This window comes from Narcine bancroftii, chromosome 7 (genome assembly GCF_036971445.1).
Source record: "Narcine bancroftii isolate sNarBan1 chromosome 7, sNarBan1.hap1, whole genome shotgun sequence".
Lineage (NCBI taxonomy): Eukaryota > Metazoa > Chordata > Chondrichthyes > Torpediniformes > Narcinidae > Narcine > Narcine bancroftii.
The window spans coordinates 177,076,358-177,100,702 of record NC_091475.1 but is presented as its reverse complement, the minus strand read 5'-3'; the positions used below and the strand labels follow the sequence as shown (position 1 = coordinate 177,100,702).

At 38.5% G+C, this 24,345-nt stretch overlaps 1 protein-coding gene across 14 annotated transcripts in view; it reads left to right on the top strand.

Moving 5' to 3' along the window:
• Window positions 1-24,345, top strand: part of LOC138739430 (phospholipid-transporting ATPase IB-like) — a 524,646-nt gene that overhangs the window by 79,045 nt on the left and 421,256 nt on the right. The window contains exon 1 of one of the 14 annotated variants that reach the window (XM_069891454.1): window positions 16,869-16,989. The exons of the other annotated variants lie outside the window; for them this stretch is intronic. The gene's annotated coding sequence lies outside the window, so the exon portion shown is untranslated. Of the gene's footprint in view, window positions 1-16,868; window positions 16,990-24,345 lie in introns of those variants that run through there. 14 annotated transcript variants of the gene reach the window in all.

The window sequence follows — 24,345 nt, the reverse complement described above, 5'->3', positions numbered from 1 at the left end:
CCACAAACACCTGCACTATAAGCGATTCCGTGGAATAATGAATCGTGTACTATATCAGCCGTGACGTGAAATTACTTCCCTGATCTGATTGAATCTTTTTGGGCAAACTGACTAAAGTGAAAAATTGTATAAGAGCTTTTGTCACAGCTTTAGCTTTAATATGTCAAAGTGGTACCAGTTCTGGAAACTTGGAGGTGGTCTACATGACAGTTAACAAATACTGATTCCCAGCTTTTGTCGGGCAATGGGCCAACACAATCCACAATAACTTTAGAAAAAGGTTAATCAAAAGTAGGTTGTAATGGAGCCACTGGGGGAACCTGATTAGGTTTACCCACAACCTGACAAATGTGACATGTCCAGCAAAATGTCACAACATCTTTTCTTAAACTAGCTCAATAGAATTGTTTCATAATCTTATACATAGCTTTCCTGACACCAAGATGACCACCTGAGGTGTGCAATGGGCCAAGGTTAAAATTTCATACCTATAGACTTTAGGAACTACAACCTGGTGAACAACTGCCAATTCTTCACTGGCAGGGACATCAGGTGGTCTCCACTTCTTCTCCACATGCCATCCATGAAATAATAACCAACTGGCACTGTTTTAATTTCATCATTGGAGAGAGCCTTATCTTTCATATCAGTAAGATCAGGATCTTTGTTCCGCCCCACTGTGAACTCTTTTAGGGATAACGACAAATCTTTATACTTGGGTTTAACGCCAGAACTCTGGTCCAATAAAGGAGGAGATAAAATCTTAGGAATGTCATTACAACCTGAGTGCTGTTTTATACCATCACAGATTCTGGTCCCTGTGAAATCAATCTACACAGGTCTGTCTGCAATAGCAAGCTTTTTAGCCATAGCCTGAGTCACTGCACAGGCTGGATATATATTAGAAACTGTCTTTGTCTCATCAATGACTGGCTTAGCTGTCAACCCCACTGCAGGGACAACTTTACCCCTTCAAGGTCATTTCCTAATAACAATGGAACTCTCTCCACTGGTAAATTTGATCAGACCCCTATTGTAACGGGTCTATCAACTAATGCTGTTCTAAGAGGGTCATGTAGTTTTGCAAGCAGAGAACGTAAAACAGGCTTTCAGAGAGAGAGAGAGAGAGAGAGAGAGAATTGAGTTCTGCAGTTTTATAGTCAGCAGTAGCATCTGGGATTGGAACAGGACAAGCTGGCAAACTTGTGGAAAACCCCATTTTGCAGACAGGTTGTGAGTGCTTGGTTCACCCTGGTTAAAACCTTTGCGGTTCATGCAAGAGGAGAGGACTGGGTGTCTTAATATTTCACTTGAAATAAGAGAACCCTGATGGGGCAAGTTTCTTTGGCAAGACACTGAAGTGGCTGGTTACAAGGAATCAGTATATGTGGGTGTCCAGCGAACATCAACTCTTTCTCTGAAAACCGACAAGAACCTTCCTGAGCGGTAACCATTTATCTTTCAAACACCAAAGTCTGGTGAATGTCATAAACATTAAATTCTGTGCACAGTATAAGAATTGCCTGCAACCAGTGAACTTGGAGGAATGAGAAGTTTGATTGGACTATGAATCAAATAACTTTTCTGAACTTGCATAGAGGTTTTCAATCACATTTGTTTTTGCAGAAGCGGAAGACCACAGCAAATTTGACATGGTTATTGATATGTTTGATGAACACTGTTCATTAAAAAAAATAAAACATTCGAGAGTTACGCGTTTCCCTCGCACACACAGGTGCAAGGAAAGAGTTTTGATACCTTTTTAACAGACTTAAAATTAAAAGCAAGTACATGCAATTTTGGATCACTGGAAGATTCAATGATCCGTGATCAAATTGCCTTGCAGAACACAAAAACGTTAGGTGATCATGTAAAAGCCAGTGAAAATGAAGGCATAGTCTTAGCTACAGTGTCTGCACACACACACACACACACACACACACACACACACACACACACACACACACACACACACACACACACACACACACACACACACACACACACACACACACACACACACACACAAAATATGAGACATAGGAAACAACAAAAAGATGGAGACACATTCAATTGTAAATTGTATGGCACTAAACATGTGCCAAAGCAATGCCCAGCTTATGGGAAAGTATGTAACAAGTGCAAAGGGCAGAATCACTATGAAAAGCAATGTTTATCCAAAGGGAACCTAAACAGAAGTAAAAGTGGACACATTATAGAAGAAATTGTACACATCTGCTCTCAGTGATAGACTTTTTGTGGGCATGGTGGTGCAGGAAGTGAATTGTGTCAAGCAGGATAAATGGAACAAATATTCCTTTCAAGTGAGACACGGGCATATTAGGGTTTGATCTCTGAGCATGATGTAAGGGCAATGAAGATCCATGCCAATCTTGTACAACTTAGAGGATACAATGGGCAGAGCATCGACATGAAAGGTACATGTAAACCTGAGGTTAAAGTTAAAGATAAAGAGCACCACCTCAGGTTCACCATAGTCTCAGATGGTCATTGTTCACTGCTTGGTGACAAAGCATAGGAAAACTTAAGCCTAGTCAAGAGGGTGTACCACGTTAACATGCATAGAACAGCATAGTCAAAATACTGGATCAATTTCCCGACATTTTCAAGGGGTTTGGAATTCTATCATTCACCTATAAGATACAGTTAAAAGAGGATGCACAGCCAGTAGTGCATGCCCCGAGGCGAGTTCCAGAGGTGCTAAAAGAAAAGCTCAAGCAGGAACTTGACTGAATTACAACAGTAGGGGTTATAACAAAAATGGAGGAGCTCACAGAATGGGTGAATTCAATGGTGTGCGTCAAAACGAAGAACGGTGACCTGTGAGTGTGTGTGGACCTGAAAGACTTCAATGTCAAATATAAAGAGGGAACATTATTAGATTCCAACCAGGGATGAAATTACAAGTGAGATGACCGGTGCAAAGTTTTTCACTAAATTGGATGCATCCCAGGGCTTCTGGAAAATAAAACTGCATGGTGATAGCACAAAATACTGTACATTTAATACACTGTTTGACCAATACTCCTGTCTGAGGATGCCTTCTGGAATTTTCTCGGCTCCGGAAGTGTTCCACAGGACAGTGGAGCACATCATTAGAATGCATAAATGGGGTACGTGGACATGGATGACATGATCCTATGGGAATCCACACAGGAGCAACACAACGAGAGGCTCATCAAAGTGCTATAACACACCCAGAAATATGGATTAAAGTTAAACAGAGAAAAATGTCAGTTTGGTGTGAAGGAAATCACCTTTTAGGGAGATAAAATGTCAGAGGAAGGTGTAGAGCCAGACAATTTTAGAGATGTCCAGACCCACTGACAAAAAAAGCATATTGAGAATGCTGGGAATGATCAATTTCATTGGTAAATTCATACCAAACCTGTTTTCCAAAACCATGTATCTAAGGAAGTTGCTAACAGGAAAAATGTGAATTCAAGTGGACAGACAACCATGAGGAAGAATGGGGACGACTGAAGACCATTCTAACTACAGAACCGGTACTTTTGATGTTCTTTGATGCATCAGAAAAACGAAAATATCCACGGATGCTTCAGTCTATAGGAGAAGATTGGAGGCCAGTAGCAAACGCATCAAGGATGATAACAAAATCTGAATGTCAATATGCACAGACCTGGTCTATGGACTTGAAATTCCACAGTTATGTGTATGTCTACCAATATTTGTTGAGAGACAGACCGCAAGTCATTAATGGCAATAATCAAGAAAAAATCTCAGTGAAATGTTGCCGAGAATCCAAAGACTGATGGTGAAGCTGCAGTGTTATGACTTTGAACTGGTGTACACACCAGGGAAACTTATTGTGTTAGCTGATGCATTTTCTAGGGCAATGTCGCAGAGTGAAGCACACAATGAGAGCTCCACAGAGATAGATGAGAATCTGATCACTGAATCTCTTCCCGTATCCTGTCATGAAATCCAAGCAAATCGCAGAAAAAGACACAGTTCTACAGGTCAACGAGAATCTGAAAAATGGCTGAGAGGTGAATGTCTGCCATACATCAGAGCTGAGCTAAGTGTTGTCAATGGGCTTCTACTTAGCAGAATTGTCATTCCTCAATCACTGTGACAAGTGATGTTGAAAACTGTGCTTTAGGGGCACCTTCGATTGAAAAATAAAAGAGGGGGGCCTGAACTGCTGTTTATTGGCCAGGAATAAATGCTGACGTTGACAGGATGGTTTCAACCTGTAAAACCTCTTTGAAGCATCATGCAAAGCAGACAAAGGAACCCATGATAATAACTGACGTACCAGCAGAACCATGGCAGGAAGTTGAGACTGATCTATTTCACATGGATGGAAAGAATTTCTTGCTGGGTATTGATTATCTATTGAACTATACAAAGATTGTGCTGCTTCCTAGCATGTCTGCTGCTTGTGTGATCCAATGAATGAAATCAATCTTTGAAATACATGGAATTCCACAAATTGTCTACAGAGACAATGGACTATGCTACAGTTGTAGAGGATTCCAGAACTTTGCAGAAGAATATGATTTTTGACGTGAATTTGAGTCCTCTGCATCCACAGTCAAATGGCAAGGCAAAGAAAGAAGTTCACATAGTTAAACAGTTACACGAGAAAGCACTAGATCCCTATGTAGCTCTATTGAGTTATGGAGCTTCGCTACTTGAACTTGGCATGTCACCCGCTGAGCTCCTGATGGGACGTAGACTACACACCACACTTCCCTGCTCTGCAGGCCCAAACAAGAACCGGGATGTCAAACAGAAACAAAAGCATCTGCAAGGGAGGCAAAAGGCTAACTATGACAAGTCAGTGAAAAACATAGGGCCACTGGCACAACATGACACAGTGAGATGCGGAGATTCCAACACTTGAGACAAAAAGGCCACTTCTCTGAAAGAAGTAAATCCAAGATCCTGCATGGTCAGAACAGAGGATGGTCAAATACTGGGGAGGAATTGAAGGAACCTGCTGAAAACGCCAGAGAAACTGCAGGAACAGATAAGTGCAGAGGATTCAGCCTGTACAGAAACAGAGGCACACCACCCACGCTAGACAGTAGTGGATCTGAAGAGATGACACAAGCACAAGCACCTGTGTTGAGAAGATCCACGTGAGTTGTCAAAGCACCTGACAGGTTGAATCTATAAAAGGAAAAGAACTGCAAACTTAAAAGGTTGTGCTGCTAATGTTCATATTAAATTTTTGTTTAAATTGATAGAATACTGTATCAATATATCATGTTTGATTAAATATCTCAAGGAAAGAGGATATAGTGATAGAGTGCAACTACCAGAAGGAGTCGGATTGTGTAGTATCTGGGGAATGTTGAATCTTGGGGATGCTGTTGCATTTTAGGTAGATTCAAGATGGATGCCTCCACATGAGGTCTGGCATATGTATGTTCTATCCTTAGGGCTGTTTGCTTAGTTAATAAATCTAGTTGTTTTAAAATGAACCTGTTTCTTTATTGTAATAAAAGAAACATCACACACCACCTCCTGTATTACCTCTTACTTATCTGATTTCTGTTTAACACTTTTGTGCCCATTTAACCAATCTATTCATTTCTTCCTTTTGCCTTGAAATTTTTTTTCACTTCAACCCCACTGACAATTTTGGTGTCTTCACCAAACTTTTCAATTGTGGCAGTCTATTTTATCCAAAATTTTACTCCAAATTTAGTCTGATGGAACTTCACTTCTTGCAACTTTCTGTTCTTATCAGCCATTCCCCATTTCTTTATGCCACTAACTGCACTTTTAATCCCAGTTGCTACTTTCCCTCACATCTGTTGGCTTTGTGATTTTTCATCAATGTCTTTAGCAAATTATTTGAGAGGCTACCATTGTAACAACAGAATGTCAAAGTGAAGTTGCAACTGATCAACCATGATTTTGTGTGATAGAGAAGTCTTGAGGGATTAGGTAGCCTATCCTTGTTTCTCATTAATTTGTGTATTTGTTTGTCTGCTATTCTGATGTAACGGTTCAATGAACACAGAAGTATGGTGATTATAACTGAAGCATTTATCCTTGCTCATGATGGAGTTCACCATAGTAACTAGAAAATTTACATTAAATTAATTAAATATATCCTGGAATTTTTAAAAATTGTCTTTATAATGGTCACAAATTTGTGCAACTCTGACATTCTTTTAAAATCCTATCTGCTTCACTGATGTTCCTTCGGAAAAAAAATATGCAACCTTTGTTTGGTCCATATGCAAGTTTGGATCCACAATTGTGTGAACTCTTAACTAGTTCCTTGGCTTGTGGAAATTGGGAATGAACAGTAAATTCTGCATTTCCATGATTGATTCCACCTTTTTCTTTGTAACCATTTCATTGTTCTGCTTTGAATTCTTGTTTCCTTTCACATTCTTGCATCTTGAATTATTACTGCTTTTGATGTTAAGGACAGATTAATTTTTCTAGTTGATGAAAAATCATCAATTTACATCAATATTACATAAATACTTCCTGACCTGGAGCATTTGTGGCATTTTATTATTCCTTCAAATGATGGAAATGTAGAAAATATTTATTTCTTATTTGGGATTATTTATTAAAATGAAATTCTGCAAGTAGAATAAACAAGTCTGAATAATTAATATGGTGCTCAGAGAAGGTAGTTGAGATGTTTGGAAATGTTGAAAAATATGTTTGGAAATGTTGACAGTAATAACCTACATAGATTATCCAAATGGCATAAAATTGTAGTTTAAACCAAGATTAGCAATATTAATAATCCTATATTTTAACACTCGAGGAAATTTACAATTGTTAAAGATGGAAATTGTGAGGTAGTTTAGTCCAAGTAAATTAGAATAGTCACTGAATAGCCTGGATTTTGTGCTCATTGGCAAAGCAAGAGTTTGAATTGATCCCGAAGATGGATCCTTTGAGTAGCAATGTGACCACTGCTTAGTTTGTTGCTTTTGGCCTGAAATAAACGCAGGCATCAAGCAACATGGATATCATCAAGCTGGCTGGGTGGGCAATGACATTGAGGATTCTTGACACAAATTGGTAAATAACAAGTAGGTTTTATCATTAACTTTTTTGATAATTTTATAGGAAGTAAAGACAGGGTTGGGAAATTAATATGGGGTTAGGATAGAACATTGTACTTTTAAAAAATGTAGTGTTTTGAAATATTTTAAGGAATTTGGACCTGTTAGAGGATAGAACTATGGGGCTATACAGCATAGAACAGGTGCTTTGCCCATCTTGTCCCTGCTGACCAAGTTGGTTTTCTGGGCTCGTCCTATTTGCCTGCATTTGATCTATATCCTTCTCAACCATTTCAATCCACTTATCTGTCCAATGATTTTTGAACATTGTAATTATATCCACTTCTATACCTCCCTCTGACAGCTCGTTCCAGATACTGACTACCCTCTATGTGGAAAAAGTTGTTCATCAGGCCCCTCTTAAATCTCTCCCCTTCATGTTAAGCTAGTCCTCCATTGTTCTAGAATTGCTTATCCTTGAAATAAGTCTGAACATTCAGTTTATCCATGTCCCTAATGATAAAGTGAATGGATATATTTTCCACTGGCTCTGTAAATTTCAATTTTCCTTTTTTAATATTTAAAAGCATGGATGCTTACTACAATATAAACAAGAAAGTCTGCAGATGCTGTGATTTTAGTTTAATCCCTTCATCAGGCCCAAAATGTTGGTTATGTTTCTTTAACTTTGCTACATAAAGAATGCTATGTGACTTGGTGAGTTTCTCTCACATTTTTGCGTAAGATGTTCAGTATGAAACCTGTTTTTAAAATTCATATATGAATAGAAATCTTTATTTAAAAATATGGCCTCTTAAAATATTATGTATATGTAGGGAATCTGACAATGAATTAATGTCAATTTATGGAAACTTGATCAAGATGGATTTTTAGAGATAACTAACAACAGATGATGAATTTTTATTTAGTTTTATTCAGTTTTAAATTTAAAATAAGAAAATGGCATACAGATTCTAAATAAACGAAGCATTATAATGTAACATAAATAACATTTGCAGGCATATGTCGGAAAAAAAGGCACTTTTCTTTGCACAATATTTCCTGTGTGTTTACCCTGTGCAGTGTTTCTATGATGTGACCTGACCCTCTTGATCTATTTTCCATAGGAAATATTGATGTGTCGACCAAAAGTATTATGGGCAGCATTTTCCCCTCGTATATAATTAATGAGAGGAAAATACTGTGTAGTTATGACTTTCTCCAATGAAACAGTCTGTCAGGAGACTGTCCTTTGATGCAAGATAGCTAACTTAACCAATAAATGTTGTAACGTACTGGGTAAATATCTCTTAAGCAGTCTTATTAAACTATAATTAGTAGATACGCTGTCAAGTTTTTAGAAATGGGTGCAGGAGTAGCCCACCTGACTGTTTGAACCTGCTCTGCTATTCTATAAGATCATGGCTTATCTGACCATATACAGCTCCAATTACCACTCCTTCCCAAGGTGTATGAATTGTTATGAGATGAGTTAATCTTTTAACAATTAATTTTTAATTTCACAAGTTTAAGATTTTTTTAATCATGTGGATACTTCAAGAACTTCTGTGACTGTTTTAGAAGGTGAAAAGAATGTACAATTACTTGTTCCCACAGTAGTGTATTGACATAAATTAAATGGAGAAAAATTGTCTGAGGAGGACATAGAAATTTCTTCAGCCTGATATGAGATTTATAATGGAATGAATCTAAACATTTTTAAAATTTGATGGTTTGAAATTTGAGCAGATCAAATTGAGTTTGAAGGCAAGTAATTGGGGAGCAGGTCCTATATATGTGGAAGAAAAACATCTCTAAAGTCATTAAACAGGCAGAATGCAATCATATTTAAGAATACCTCGGTGGTAAAAGAAAAGTCTGGATTTTAATTTGTTTTTTAAACAGTTTACAAAAAAAGCAAAGTAAGAATCAGGGGATGCATAGGATTCCACTTCAATTTGATAAAACAAACTTCAAAGTTGAAATTGATTTTTTTATTTTTAAATAACATGGAAGCTTCAAATATTTGCTGAGCTACTGGGACCATATCCTTCTGTGCTTTGCTAATTTAACTACCTTCAAATCAAACGTGTGCTGGTGTGATGATTAACAGTCGGGAAAGGGATGGTGGTGTTTGTAAGAGTGCAGAAGAGACATTTCCTGGAAGCTGCTTATTGAAAGGAGGGATTGGATGGTCTGGGTTATTTTCATTTTAAATAAAGGAGACTGAAGGGTAGCCTTACAGAGGTTTATGGAATTGTGAGGGGCATGGAGGAGGAGAAGGTCACTGTCCTTTTTCCACAGAGTGAGGGAGTCTTAAACTGGATTGGTGAAGTTTAGGGGGAAGGGGAAAAAATATAAAGAGAGGGAGTTTTTTTCCCCCACACAGAGGTTGATTGGTATATGGAACAAACTACTAAAGGAGATGGTAAGGGTCAGTACAATCTCAGCAAAAGGCAAGGAAAAGAGGCAGATGTGGAAAAATGCAGGAGCCTGGGATTATCATAGATTACCATTTCAGGAAAGATTCAGCCTGAAGGGCCAGTGTCTGAGCTGTTGGATTCTAAATATTATTTTGAGGGAATGAGATCCCACATTCATGACACAAGTTTTTCAGAGATGAAGTTGGTTCTAAACTTCATCTTGTTTAACAAGATTAATAATTTAATAATTTAATTTTCTTTTACAATGCAAATTGTGCACAAGATATTTCAAGATTCATTTATTGTCATGTAATAGCACAGAACACGTAAAACTACATGAAATTGCTTTCTGTCTGCTATAAGCAGACAAAGAATCACTATTTGTGTCACCTGGTGTACCTTGCAGTAAAAGAGAAAGAGAAACAGTCTCTGGGTGTCCGAAGATATGTCTCAGCATTCCTGCAGCCTCTGTAACTGCATAACTCCTGTTCAGTTCATCGGCAACCCAAGCACCAGGTCCACACATCCAACACAATCAGGAAGCATTCAGAGCTCAGCACCCCTTTGAATTCTGGGTTCAATACCTGGTCCCCACATGCTAGTTCCCAGCAGCCTGGTGTGACTCGTTTGATTGAAAGTCGATCACAGCCTATTTGGGTCACTCAGCCTCTAAGCTCCTTGCTGATCTGCTGCTGTGCTCATCTTCCTGTAGAGTTGTCAACTTGAAGTTTAAATCAAATCTCTAACTCTCTCCTGATTGCATTCGCACAAGTACACACCAGAGAAGAGGCATCCCTTTGGCAGCAGCTTTAGGATTGAATGTGTGACTCTGGGTGTAGACCAGAAGTTGTTTGAAAGTAATTGGGAAAACAGGCACAAACTTTGGGCTATTTACTTTGACTGTATCTCTAGCTCAGTCTTTCTAAATTACTGTATTATCCAATCTCTATTCTATTCGACTTTTTCAACTCTTTGCGATACTAAAATGGCCATATAAATTTAAGGTGTGGTTAGTGGCTCGCAAATATCAGAAAATATAGACAATTTATTTGTGACACAACATAGAGCTCTGTGCCACAAATCTAATTAAGCTATTAATGGCTCGAATGCTTTGGGGAAAAGCCAGTGCTATTAAATACAATTGCGAGTGATCTTGGAACACAAGGTCTACTCCTGACTAACTTCTTCAGCTGACAAACTCTTTATTCTGCTGTTGCCTGATTGTTTCTGGACAGCATTATCTCAAGTTCAAGTTTATTTATCATTTGATTGTAACAGTGCAACCTGACGAAATAGCATTCTTCAGTCCACACTGCAAAAACAGTGCAAGTGCACATAAAGAAAGAGCGTACATACAGATAAATGGTATGTATAAATAGAACCTATCTATATGTCTTGTATACATACATTAAAAATAAATATTAGAGTCATGAGTTGCTTTAGCAGTTCAGCAGTTTTATTGCCAATGGGAAGAAGCAGTTCCTTAGCCTAGTGGATCTGGCTCCAATACTCTTTCCCGACAGGCGTCGCTGGAAGATACTGTGTATGAGGTGGTAGGGGTCCTTACAGATTTTGCGAACTCAAGCAATTCCAGTAAATCACATCAATGGGGAGACGAGAGACCTCAGTAATGTTCTCTGCCACTCTTATGGTCCTGTGGATTGACCTCCAATGCGATGCCTTACAGCAACTATTGCCACACTGTCATGCAGATGGCCAGGATGCTTTTGATAGAGCTCCTGTAGAAAATTGACAGATTTGTAGCAGTAGTTATGCCCTCCTCAATCTTCTAAGAAAGTGGAGTTGCAGTTGTGCCATTCTGACAAGTGAGATGTTCCATGTCCAGGATAGGTCACTTCCTAAGTGGACTTGGAGCAAGTTTGTGCTCTCCATTCTCTCCTCTACTGAGTTATTAATGTGTAGTGGAGAGTGGTCATCCCTGGACCTCCTGATGATCACACATCTTTTTTTTTGACTACATTGAAACTCAGGTTGTTATTCTTGCACCATTTCACAAAATTTTCCAACTTTTCTCAGAATTACAACTCATTGGTGTTGCTGATACGGCCAAATACTGTTGTGTCATCTACAAACTTTGATTCTGTTGGAATTGGTTCTGGTGTTGCAGTTATGAATCAACAGCATAAACGGGAACAGACTGAGAACACAGTCCTGAGGTGCACCAGTGCTCAGTGTGATGATGCTTGATGTTCTGCTGTCTATCTGGACAGACTGTGGTCTTTCCATTAGGAAGTCCAGTATTCAGTTATGGAAAAAGGTTTTGAGTCCTAGTGAGGACAGCTTAATCACCAGACTCTGGAATATGATTATATTAATCGCTGAGCTGAAGTCAATGAACATCAGCATAGTGTATGAGGCCTTGTTCTCCAGATGGGTCAGGATGGAATGGAGGGGCAAGGCTACAACATTGTAAGTGGAATGGTTCCATCTGTAGGTGAACTGAAATGGGTCCAGTGTCTCTGAAAGGTGTGCTTTAATAAGTTCCAATGGTGGAGGTCAGTGCAATTAGGCAGTCGTCATGGAGACCTTTTTAAGGCAGCTACTATCATTCCAATACCAAAGAGTATTTGTTACAGGCTGCTACTGTCGAGCCCTTTGGAACTGGGATGATGGTAGCTGCCTTCAAGCCTATGGGGATGATGGAATGCTGCAATGACATGTTGAAGATGTCCCTACGGACCTTGGTCAGTTGGTTAGCACAGTCCTTCAGGATCCAACCAGGTGTGTTGTCTGGTCCCACTGCCTTGTGTGGGTTATGCAGTATTTGATTTTCTGAAGGAAGCATTCAAACTATTAAAGGTTTTTTTCAACTGTTCAGGCACTTGAGTATGAATCGATGTTAAAGTAGAAAATGCAAAGTCATGGCAAAACAAATCTGAAGGAGAAAATAGAAAAAATGACTTGCTGTATTAGTGAAATTTGCTGACAAATAATTCCTAATTCCTCAGGTACATTAGTTTTTAGCATTATGTTGATATATTGCCAGGAGCAGCCAACCACCCTGCTACTCCAACTATTGGGAGACGGCTCCAATTTCAATCTTGCTGCCTTTATTTTTCACTTTATTTCCCTCAAACGCCCTCACCACCCCCTCCCCCGAGAAAGATTAACGTAATCGATTTTTTTTTTGCTCTCTTCTGGCTTACCCCATTTTTTTTCTTGTCTACTCTTATTCTCCCACCCTTTCTGGATTTATGCAGGTCTCACAGATGGACAGTGGAGGAGCATATATGAATTGTTAATATATGGAATGTTAACTTTCCTTGCTGAGTTCAAATGGACAGCCAAAATGTTAGGTGCAGTGCAGGAGTTGATAGAATTCATTCCATAGATTTTTATTTTGGATGTATTTTGCCTGCTAAATGAGGATTCCAACATCTCTGCAGACTAGTTCTGTGAACAATCAAAAAGTTGCTTTATATTGCATTTAACAGTGTATTAATAAGATTCAGGTCTTCTGCTTAAAAAATAAATAAATAAATTGTTTCTTCTGTCACTAAGTAATTCTTTCATATATTTAAAAAAATATCCTGACGACTGTACATATTTTGTCTCTGCACTTTTGTTGATCAGATGTTTTCTCCACATCCACTTGTTGAGCAACAAATGCAAGTTAATTTTAAAATAACAAATAAATAATATTTTTAATCATTTGTACACCCCCCCCCCACACACACACACACACACACACACACACACACACACACACACACACACACACACACACACACACACACTGCAGCAACACTGAGACAATTTAGTTATGTGAATAAAGCAGTGTCTAGCTGTTATCCTAATTATAAACTCCATAAGCTTGCTAATTAGGTGAACTCAGATTGCTAGAAGATAACATTTATATGAGATTTCGTTTAACATTTGGGAAACCTTTTATCATAATGAGTATTCATTATATGGGGTTCACAGCATGTTAAAACTGTCTAATGTGTAATGATTCTGATTTTAACTAATTATGGATTTTCTTCAGTAGATGTTTAAAAAAACATAATTATACATCTGACACAAGTTTAAAAATGTAAAATTAAAGGAATATTATTATCTGCTGAGAAAATGCTGTTGTAGACATCAATTATGGAGTTATGAAACCCTGTTTAATAAGAAGCTGCTCCTTGAAAGAACCAATTACACACTTTCTAGGGAATTACTACATATGTTTCCTACCCAGGATATTAATTAAAAATGTTTAGTATTCTGTGCTACGTTCCCTCATGAATCAGATGGAACTTAGCAGAGTTGAAGGTGGTCCTTTTTCTGCATCCTCAAACTGACGTCCCTGAATCACCTGATTGTGGTAATGCTCAACGTTGTCCTGTATTTTTCATGTTGTCACATGCTAATTAATGTGCTCTGTAATAATGAAATGAGGTGATATTGCTTCGTAGGGAAGATAACATTGACATGAGGCTAGTAATCTTTCATTGGCTTGCTAATCGGTCTGATATAGGCAATAGTTCTTCCTGAAATCCTACATCTGAACATGCATATTCTCAAATGAATAAATAGATCAGTTATTATATTACTGTCACAGCAGGATACTTGTTCTTAATGCTTTAATTGATTAACATGATTGTTCTTTGGGATGTCCACTGCTAGCAATACATTAGCAATGCAAGGAATTGCATATGGTTATGAGCTCATTGTTTGTTTTGTGAAACAGTTACTGTGCTCAGGTTACTAGTCATGTTACTCATCTCTTCCACACTGCTGTCTGAATCTCCATGTACAAGCCTTCTTAGAATGAGAAAAGAAGGGTAAAGCACAGTCTGTAAATCATAGCATGCAAACCTGCAGCCGAGTGCACAAGACAACATTTTTTTTCACTGTTTTTGTCAATCAGAAATACAACATAGAAAATCATTATCTCATTGGATGAATGTTTATCTTTGGAATAGGCTTCCAAGAGAGATGGGGGAAGCAGGTTGCCTTAATTCATTCCACACATATTCAATCTTTTATTTTGGGAAATAATGTTTAGGAGTAGTTTGACACACTAAGTGTTGGATGAATCAGATGATTATGGACCAAGACTCTGAAAACAGCTTTGAAATGTAGGTTCTTCTTTCCTTGTAATTGATGAGGATTTGCTCAATTGGTCATTAATAGTGTTATTGTGATATCATTAAACATTTATTTTTTTTATCAGTTCTTTTGTTTAACTGAATTTCACATAGTTTTTAGAACATGGAACATTTTGTGCCAACAGATGAAAACTTACTCCACAGCAATCCAATCCTTCTCTATCTCACACCCATAACCCTCTTACATTCAGGTGCCTGTCTAAGAGTCTTTCGAATGTCTTTATTGCACTAGCCTCCATCACCACCCCTAGCAATGCATTTCAGGCAGCCACCACTCTCTGGGTTAAAAAAAAATTACTTTTGATATCTCTTGTAAAATTTCCTCTGCTCACCGTAAACTTATGTCCTCTGGTATTTGCTATTGTTGCCCTAGAAAAAAGCTGCTGGCTTTCCATCCTCACAATCTTGTATACTTAAGTCACTGCTCATCCTTTGAGGATCCTGGCACTAAGTAGCACCATCATTACTCTCTTCCACTCTGCTGCCCAAGAGTGAAGGGGTTGTCTTCTGTTGAAAGATGTCAGAGTTTCACCAAACATAAGTAACCCAACTTGTCCAAGTTCGTGTCAACTCAAGCTAGTCCCATTTGTCTGCATTTGGCCTGTATCCCTCTAAATCTCTTTTTACCCATGTACCTGTCTAAATGTCTCTTAAATGTTACAATTCTATCTGGATCCCTCAGTGAGGAAAAAGATGTCCATCAAGTCCTTTTTAAATCTTTCCCCTCTCAATTTCTGGCCTCTAGTCTTAGTCTTTTCCCCAGAGATAGGGGAGTCCCTGACTTATCTATTCTCATCAAGATTTGTGAGTAGTAGGTGCCTGAGATGTATTGCCAGGGGAGGTGATGGAGGCTGGTATAAGGACATCCAAAATACTGTTAGACAGGCACATGAATGTAGGAGGGTTATGGGTGTGAGATAGAGAAGGATTGGATTGTTGTGGACTAAGTTTACATCAGTTGGCACAACATATTCTATCATCCCTATCTTTCCCCATCTTTCTATGATCAACAGGGAAAAGTCCCAGTTTATCCAGTCTCTTCTTGTAACTCAAGACTGCCAGTCCCAGTAATATACCCATGAATATTTTCTGACCCTTTTCAGTTTGATGACATTGTTCTTATTGCTGGGTGACCAGGATTGAACATAATACTCCAGATGATGACTCATTAATGTCTTATACAGTTGTAAATGATGCCTCAGCTCCTGTATTCAATGCCCTGCTCGAAGAAAGCAATTAGACAAAAAAAAAAACCACTTTCACCATCGTGTGTACCTATGTGTACAATTTCAGAGAACTATGTATCTGCATCCTTTGGATTCTTATTCTACGACAGTATCCAGGGTCCTACTAATTACTGTAAAGATCTGCCTTGGTTTAACATACCAAAATGCAACACTTCAAATTTATCTGAGTTTAATTCCACCTGTTACTCTGTGGCCCACTTCCCTATTATACCATTAACTTCCCTATTATACCATTATACCATAAATATCATCCACAGATTTAATAACAATGCCAACTACTCCATAATCCAAGTTGTCAATGTAGATGATAAACAACAGTGAACCAGCAATGATCCCTATGGCATACCACTGGTCACTGAGTAGGGCAACGAGTACAAGAGTAAAGAAGTCGCATGTAGCTACTGTATAATAAACTGGTTGGAAAGCACTTGAAGTTATTGTGTGTATTTCTAGTTGCCCCATGTAGATTCTTTGGAAGAGGTTTACTAGGATGTTGCCAAGATTGAAGGGCTTAACCTATGGGGAAAGGTTGGACAAACTCTATTTTTTTCTGAAGGAGGTTTAAAAAAAATTGAAAGGCATTGATAGGGTAAATGGTCAAAATCTTTTTCTTTGTGTAAAAAAAAAGTCACATGCTGTGACATCATGTCTTGTTTGAATATGGAAAAAAATTGTTAATAATTTGAAGATTTCAAATGGCATGGGGATCATTTATGACTCACTTTCTTATTTTATAATTTAATTATAACTGAATTGTCTAATTTGAGTCTTTTTTATGTTCTCTTTTTTTTTCTCTGTTTTTATTTTAATGCTAATCATATATAGCATCTGGCCACGCTGTTAGGGAGGGGTACTGAGATTTTTCTTTTTGTTTTGTCTCGCCTTTTTAATTATTTTTCTTTTTCCTTTTTTCTCTCCTTTTTATTATTAGTTTTTTTAAAAAATACCTGGACGACAAATTATGAATATTCTTTACAATTTGCATTTGTTTTTGATATACTGATTGTTTTAAATTATATGTTAGTCTGATTCCACCTGCATTGAATTTGCCCATCGTTATTGAATGAAGATCTACCGGGACCAATGCCTGAAGAGGGCACACAAAATCAGTGAACCGGTGCAGACTCGAAAGGCCAACATGGCCTGTTTCCGCTCCGTAAATGGTTATATGGTAACTATTCATATTATCTCATTGTATGTATTATAAAATTATTAAAATCAATGAAAAATTTTAAAAAGAAAGAATGTCACATGCTGGAGGACGTGCATTTAAGGTGAGGGTGAGAAAGTTTAAAGATGATGTGTGGGACAATTTTTGTTGTACATTGAATGATAGATGCCTGCGAACAGTCTGCTATGAATAGTGGTGGTGGAAGCAGATATGATGGCAGGGTTTAAGAGACTTATGGATAGACATGTGAATGTGCAGTAATAAGAGAGATGTGTACCTGTGCAAGCAGTAGAGTTTTAATTTCACTTGGGCATTATGTTTGTTGCAGACATGTGGACAGAATGGCCTATTGCTTAGCTATTCTATGTAACTTTTAAAGCGGATGTGATCCTTTTTTGCTCAGCTGTATGAAACAAAATGAATACCAATTGCAAGAATTCCAAGCGAAAAGAGGTGGTGCTGTTTTAATACTTGCATTTGTGTTGGTCATGGGACCATATTTGGATTAATGCTGTAGAAACTCAGCAGGTCTCAGGTCACACAGCATTAATAATAAGTAAAAGGCAGTTGATGTTTCGGATCTGAGCCCTCCTTCAGGAATATCACAAATCAGAAAGACATCAGAATAAAAGAGTGGTGGATGCCTGGGCTGAGGAGAATTTGAGAGCAGTTGGGATAACAGGTGAGCAGTGAGACAGACCCTCACAGAACTACCTTCGAAGAGAGGAGAACTTTTCAGGAAGGTGTCCATTGAAGAGTCTTCAAAGTGGAGCAGCCAAATGGAGGCAAATAAGAACATCTGCAGATGCTTGGACTAGTGTGTGTCATCGTGGGTATGTTTGAAGTCATCTGCATTTCTAATCGGGGGGCATTAGGGTAACCGCGGTGAGGGCACAAACTGGTGTCTGAAAACTCTCTCAGCAGGGAGCTGAATGCTATACCTGCCATGAACCTCCTCCATGTGCTGCCATCACACTTTCCCTCCCTCTAACGCAACAGACAAATGCACATGCTTATATTATATCGCGTGAAGATGAAACCACATGATGTTAATGCTGCGGGTGGGTGGGGAGGGGGCACAATAACTCATTTGGCCTGCCAATTCCCCCCCCCCCCCCAGTAATGCTGAGCATGTGCCTCAACCACCACCACCTCATCCCTTTTGTGATCTGAGGAACCAGTTCAGCGGGTCCAAGAACCAACAAGTCTGGACACGAAATGATTATAACAAAAGACCTTTATTCACTATAGGGATCTTGCGTGTGCACACAGAGAGAGAGAGAGAGAGAGAGAGAGAGACACACACACACATGCACACAGGTGCATCGGATACTCACTACAACCGACAGCTATTTCTTGCAGGTCCCACAGTTAAAGCCACAGATAGCTGCTAATCATGGTTCCCACAGTTAAACTTGCAAATGAAACAATCCTTATCCTCCGCTCCTGGATCCGGTGCAGGTGTAGCACTATGATTAATTGGAAGGTGAGAACTACATATCAACAATGTTCTTGTTTGTGTGCACTACAATAATCCCCTCCCACCCATTACTGGCACACAACCAGGGATTGATTCTTCAGTGTTTTCTTTGGCTTGTGGCCCAGAGTGGAGCCTGGGTTTGTTCTTCTGGGAAAAGGGACGCAGCTAGTCTACGTATTGGCTTTATATCCCATACTGGCCAGTAGGGCTGGTCCAGCCAGGCCCAAACTAGGACAGGTGATTAAAAGATCAGTAGTGATGTGTGTTCTTTTAAAGGGGCCATTGGCAAGATGACTGCTCAGCATGGGTAGTCCTGACCTTAATTGACAGATGTGGTGGCTTTTATCCAAGTTCCTGCCAGAGAGGTCACATGACCCTCCACACTGCACCATTCCAAACATTCGCCACCCTCTGCGCTTTTTTTTAAAAAAAAATTACCCCTCCGGTTCTTGTAAAAAAATTTTTTTTTTAAAATCTCTTCCACCCCCCCTCCCTCTCCATCCCTTCACCTTAAACCTATGTCCTCTGGTTATTCATTCCCCTACTCTGGGCAAAAGACTCTCTGTGTTCACCCAATCTGTTCCTCTCATGTTCAGGTCGTCCCCGACTTAGACCATAATGGGGTCCGAAGGATTGGTTGCAACTTCAGTTAATACTAAGTTGAATTTGCTCCACAGCACATGCTCGAGGTCACGCAACATTCAACAAATGAATCTTTAATGGGGATATTGGGGTGCTGCGGTGAACGGGGATTTCGGACTGCTGCTGGGAGTGGGGACCACTGTATACAGTACTTAATACAAAATATGTACTTGTACAGTAATTTTAATAAAGATTTTTAAAAAATTTGGTTGTATGTGTTCACGTAGGTCTGAAGTCGAGGACTACCTGTACCTCCTGTGAGTTCACCCCTATTCTCCTGTTCTCTAAGGAATAAAGGCCTAGCCTGCTCAACCTCTCTCTATAGCTCAGGCCACTGAGTTTTGGCAACATGCTTGTAGTGATTGTCAGCTTGCTGTGTCTGTTTATGGATCAATTCATTGGTGCTAATTCACTGACCTTTTAATGTTACAACAGTGATTGCAGTTCAGCATTCCTTTATCTGCACAATGCTTTGGCATATTGAGATTATGTTTCCAGATGTTTACCGAAATTCATTGCAGTCATTGATCTCTCCGTTAAATGAGAAACGTCTATTCTTTCCACTCCTCCACTAAATGCATCTCAGAATTGTATGCATCATAATGAATCTTTCATGCTCTGCTGACCATTGATGGCTCGACCGTTGAGGTTGTCAAGAGTATCAAGTTGCTTGGAGCTTGGCGGAGAATCTCACCTGGTGCCTTAATACCAGCTCCATAGCCAAGAAAGACCAGCAGTGCCTCTACTTCCTGCGAAGGCTGAGGAAAGTTCATCTTCCACCCTCCATCCTCACGACATTCTACAGAGGATGATTTGAGAGCATCCTGTGCAACTGCATTGCAGTCTGGTTTGGAAGCTGTACCTCCTTGGACGGCAAGACCCTGCAGAGGATAGTGAAGTCAGTGGAAAAGATCACTGGGGGCTCTCTTCTTACCATGAAGGATATCTACAACATTTGATGCAGGCAAAAAGCAATAAATATTGTGAAGGACTCCACACACTGCTCACAAAAACTGTTCTCCCTTCTGCCATCTGGTAGAAGGTACTGCAGCACTCAGGTCATTACGTCCAAATTGGGCAACAGTTTTTTTTTTCCCTAAGTCATTGGCTCTTAAATTGCCAGAACATGTGTGGATAGTGCCGTAGACTTTACTGTATATGTCTTACTATTTCAATATCTCAATGTGTTTAACTTCTATTCCAACATATTTATGTATATATGCTCTGTGGTCCTGGAGAAACACCAACTCATCTTTACCATGAGAGCATGGTATGAATGCTAAATGAAGGTGACTTTTAAAGAAGACAACACTATCCAACAGCCTTATGAAACTCTGTAGCCTTCACTTTTTCTTTTTAAAATATTTTTATTGAGTATAATATATAAATCCTACATACAAAGTCATTTAATAATTTAAAAAACTGGTCATATCCTATACATTTCACATATAATGTAAATCAAAAATCTATCCATAATTGTTTGACTTGTTTCTTTAAAACATCAAATTCTATAAATATGATATTTAACAGTTTATCCCTTTATCATAATATGTCCCACTATAATTCTGGACAGGAAATAGATAAGACAAAATTAACAATCCCTTTGTATAAACAAAGGGTAAATTCTATCTTAATTAATGATTTGATCCATTTGATATTTAAACCCATGTTTCACTAATTAATCTTAAAAAAAGTAAAGAAAAAAAAAAGCAAAAATCCTCTGATTAATCTAACCCTTCTCTTTCACCAAGGTTAACTTGTAAAATTGTAAAGATATGGATCGAATAGTGACCTTCAGACACTAGACAGAGAGTCTTTGGAGCATCCAAGCTTCTTAAATCTTCCAATTAAGATGGTAATCTATGAATGGGCCCCACATCTTGTCAAATTTAAACTTTATATCTTTATGTATCTAATTTTCTCCAAGCTTAAATAGCACATAACATTATCTAACCACTGAGCACGCGTAGATAGGGAGCCATCTTTCCATTTCATTAAAATTACTCGACTAGCTATCAATGAGGTAGAAGATAAAATTCTCTCGGGTTGAAGTCAAGGATATATTCTCTTGTCGAGAGAAACCAAATAGAACATGGTTCTAATTTGATCTTTAGACTCATCAATAAAGAATGAAAAATATCTTTCCAAATTTTTCTAAATTAGGGCACTCCCAAAACATATGAATCAATGAAGCTTCAAAGATTTTACACGTATCTCATAGTGGATTGACATTGGCATAAAAATGAGATAATTTGACTTCAGACATGTGAATCCTATACACCACCTTAAATTGTAATAAACAATGTGCACAAAATGAGGATTTATTAATCGAGTTGAGAGTGAAAATCCAATCTTGGTCTGAAAATGATATGTCCCCAATCATTATTAATCATAGTCATTGATGCTGTTCTTAAATCTAATAAATTATTATTAATATTGATATTAATCCATGCTGGGAGAACTGCAAATCAAAAAGTAAATAGAGAATATTTTTTTCTGAAATTTGAGGAAAATCAGAAAGCTTCAACTGAACAAAATGCCTAACTTGTAAATATATATATTTAACATGTCTATTAGGAAGTTTAAATTTGGCTTTTAATTGTTCAAAAGAAGCAAAATTCTTTCAAATTAAAAAAAATCTTTATAAACTTTTGATACCTAATCTAACAAAGAAGGTTGAAAAAGATGGTTATCTATAATAGGACTGGTAAGAGAAAAACTATTATAACCAAAAAAATTTCCTAAATTGTGTCCTTTTTCTCAATTTATTTCTCATTATTAGATTGTGTATCAATTTAGAAAAGGAAAGAAGTAAAGAGGAACCTAAAATTGCCAAACATTTTGTGGATACTTATATTTAAAGAGTCTCTTTTAATTGAATATAATTAATTCATTTTAGTAATTCAGAATTTCAATTTAACTTTTGTTGAAGATCATTTTCTGTAATTTATGGAGAAACTAATCATATGTAAACCTCATGGCCAGAGCATGCAATTAACACTACTAGATTGTATAGGCTATTTGCAGCAATATTGTATAATTTATTTCTCATTAAGTACAAAAATACTTCTCCTTCCAAGTCATTTATATTTTTCACTTTTTGCTTTCCAGCCTGGTCATTCTCATTCATTAACAGGTTGTTTTATGTAAGTACATGGGAACTGTCTCATTGATGGTCTTAAATATCTCATTTAATCCACAAGAGTGGACTTTTTTTTACACAAACTCAAGTCAAGTTTATTATAATTTGATTGCACAAGTACAACCCAATGAAACAGCTTTCTCCGGTTCTCAGTGCAAAACACGCAGACACACAACACATACAGACAAACAGTACACATACAGGACAAGTATTCATGTGTACAAATAAATATTATTTCATGAATATGAGAGTCTCGGATGGTTAGTGAGCAGTTCCTTTGGTTGTTCAGCATTCTCACTGTCTGTGGGAAGAAGCTGTTCCTCAGCCTGGTGGAGCTGGTTCTGATATCCTGTACAGGGAGTCTCCAGGTGACAAATGAGTTCCGTTACCTAAGTTTGTTCATAAGCCGAATTCGTACATAAGGTGGAACAGGTAATTACGGTTCTTATTTAGCGTTTGTGAGGTAACATTTTGCACATTATATGCATGTGTGAATTAGGGCATGATGCACATGTGCTAATTAGGGGCATAATGTGCATTTGTGCACACATGTGAATTGGGGCACAATTCTGTGCATGTGCCAAATAGAGAAGGGCCCGATCGTAAGTATGAGATGTTCGTAATCTAGATGTTTGTAACCCGGGGACTGCCTGTATCTCTTTCCCAACAGGAGCAGCTGAAAGATGAAAGGGGTCCTCAATGATTTTGCATGCCCTCTTCAGACAATGATCCTGGTAGATTATGTCGATGAAGGGAAGAAGACTCCAATTATCTTCTCTGCTGATCTTATGGTCCTGTGGATTGGTCTCCAATCTTTATCTCTGCATCTACTATACCAACTATGGTGCAGCTGGCCAAGATATTCTCGATGGAGCTTTTGTCAAAGGTTGACATAATGGTGGCCACATAATGGTGGCCAGTAGCATTGCCTGCTTTGGTCTTCTCAGGAAGTACAATCATTGTTGCACCTTCCTGACAAGTGAGAAGATGTGTGTCCATGATAGGACATTAGTTAAGTGAAATCTAGGGAACTTGGTGCTCTTCATTACAGAGTTGTTAAGGGAAAACTAGAGCTGTACAATCCAGTGATCATTGGGGGATTAGAGACAGAGAGGATGAGCAAACTTAAATTCCTGGGGGTCACTATCTTAGAGGACCTTTCCTGGACATAACACACGAATGTCATTGTGAAGATAGCATGTCAATATCTCCATTTCCACAGAAGATTGAAGAGGTTTTGCATGACACCTAAAACTTTGTAAAACTTCTACAGAGGTGTAGTGGAAATTCTACTGACTGGCTGCTTCACAACTTGGCATAGGTGCACCAATATGTCTGAGTGGAAAGCCCTGCAAAAGGTAGTGGACACAGCCCAGTGCATCAGAGGCAAAATTCTTCCCACCATTGAGAAAATCTATGTGGAACACTGCCATTGGAAAGCAGCAGCAATCATTAAGGATCCATACCACCCAGGATGAACTCTCTTCTTGTTGCTACCATCAGGAAAGAGATATAGGTATCACAAAACCTGTACTATCAGGTTCAGCATTAGTTGCTACCACTTTACTAAACTAAACAAACACATTCAGAGACTCATTTAGTGACCCTAACTGCACATTATTTATTACTGAATATTTTTTCTGCATTTGCACAATTAGTTTGTTTTTTTTTACATTTCTTTGCACATTTATCTCTTTCACTTGTGAATCTGCAGGGCCATGTACTGTATCCAGTTATCCCAATGTTGTCTCCTTTGCATTGGAGACATTGGACGCAGACTGGGAGATCGCTTTGTTCAAGACCTTCATTTTATCTGCTGCAATAGAGGGTATCTCCCAGTGGCAAGCCATTTTAATTCCACAATACTGACATGTCTCTTGCACTGCCTGACCAAGACCACCTCCACTCCATTATGCCTGGACACCCTCCAAACAGATGGGATTGACATCAATTACTCAGGTTTCTGTTAGCTCCCTACCCCTGCCCCCAGCTATCTCTCCCCTTGTCCCATCCCTATTTTACCTTCCCTCTCACTCTTTCTATCTCTCTTTCCCTTTTCTTTCCTCTGGGTCTGGTTTCCTCCTGCATTCCA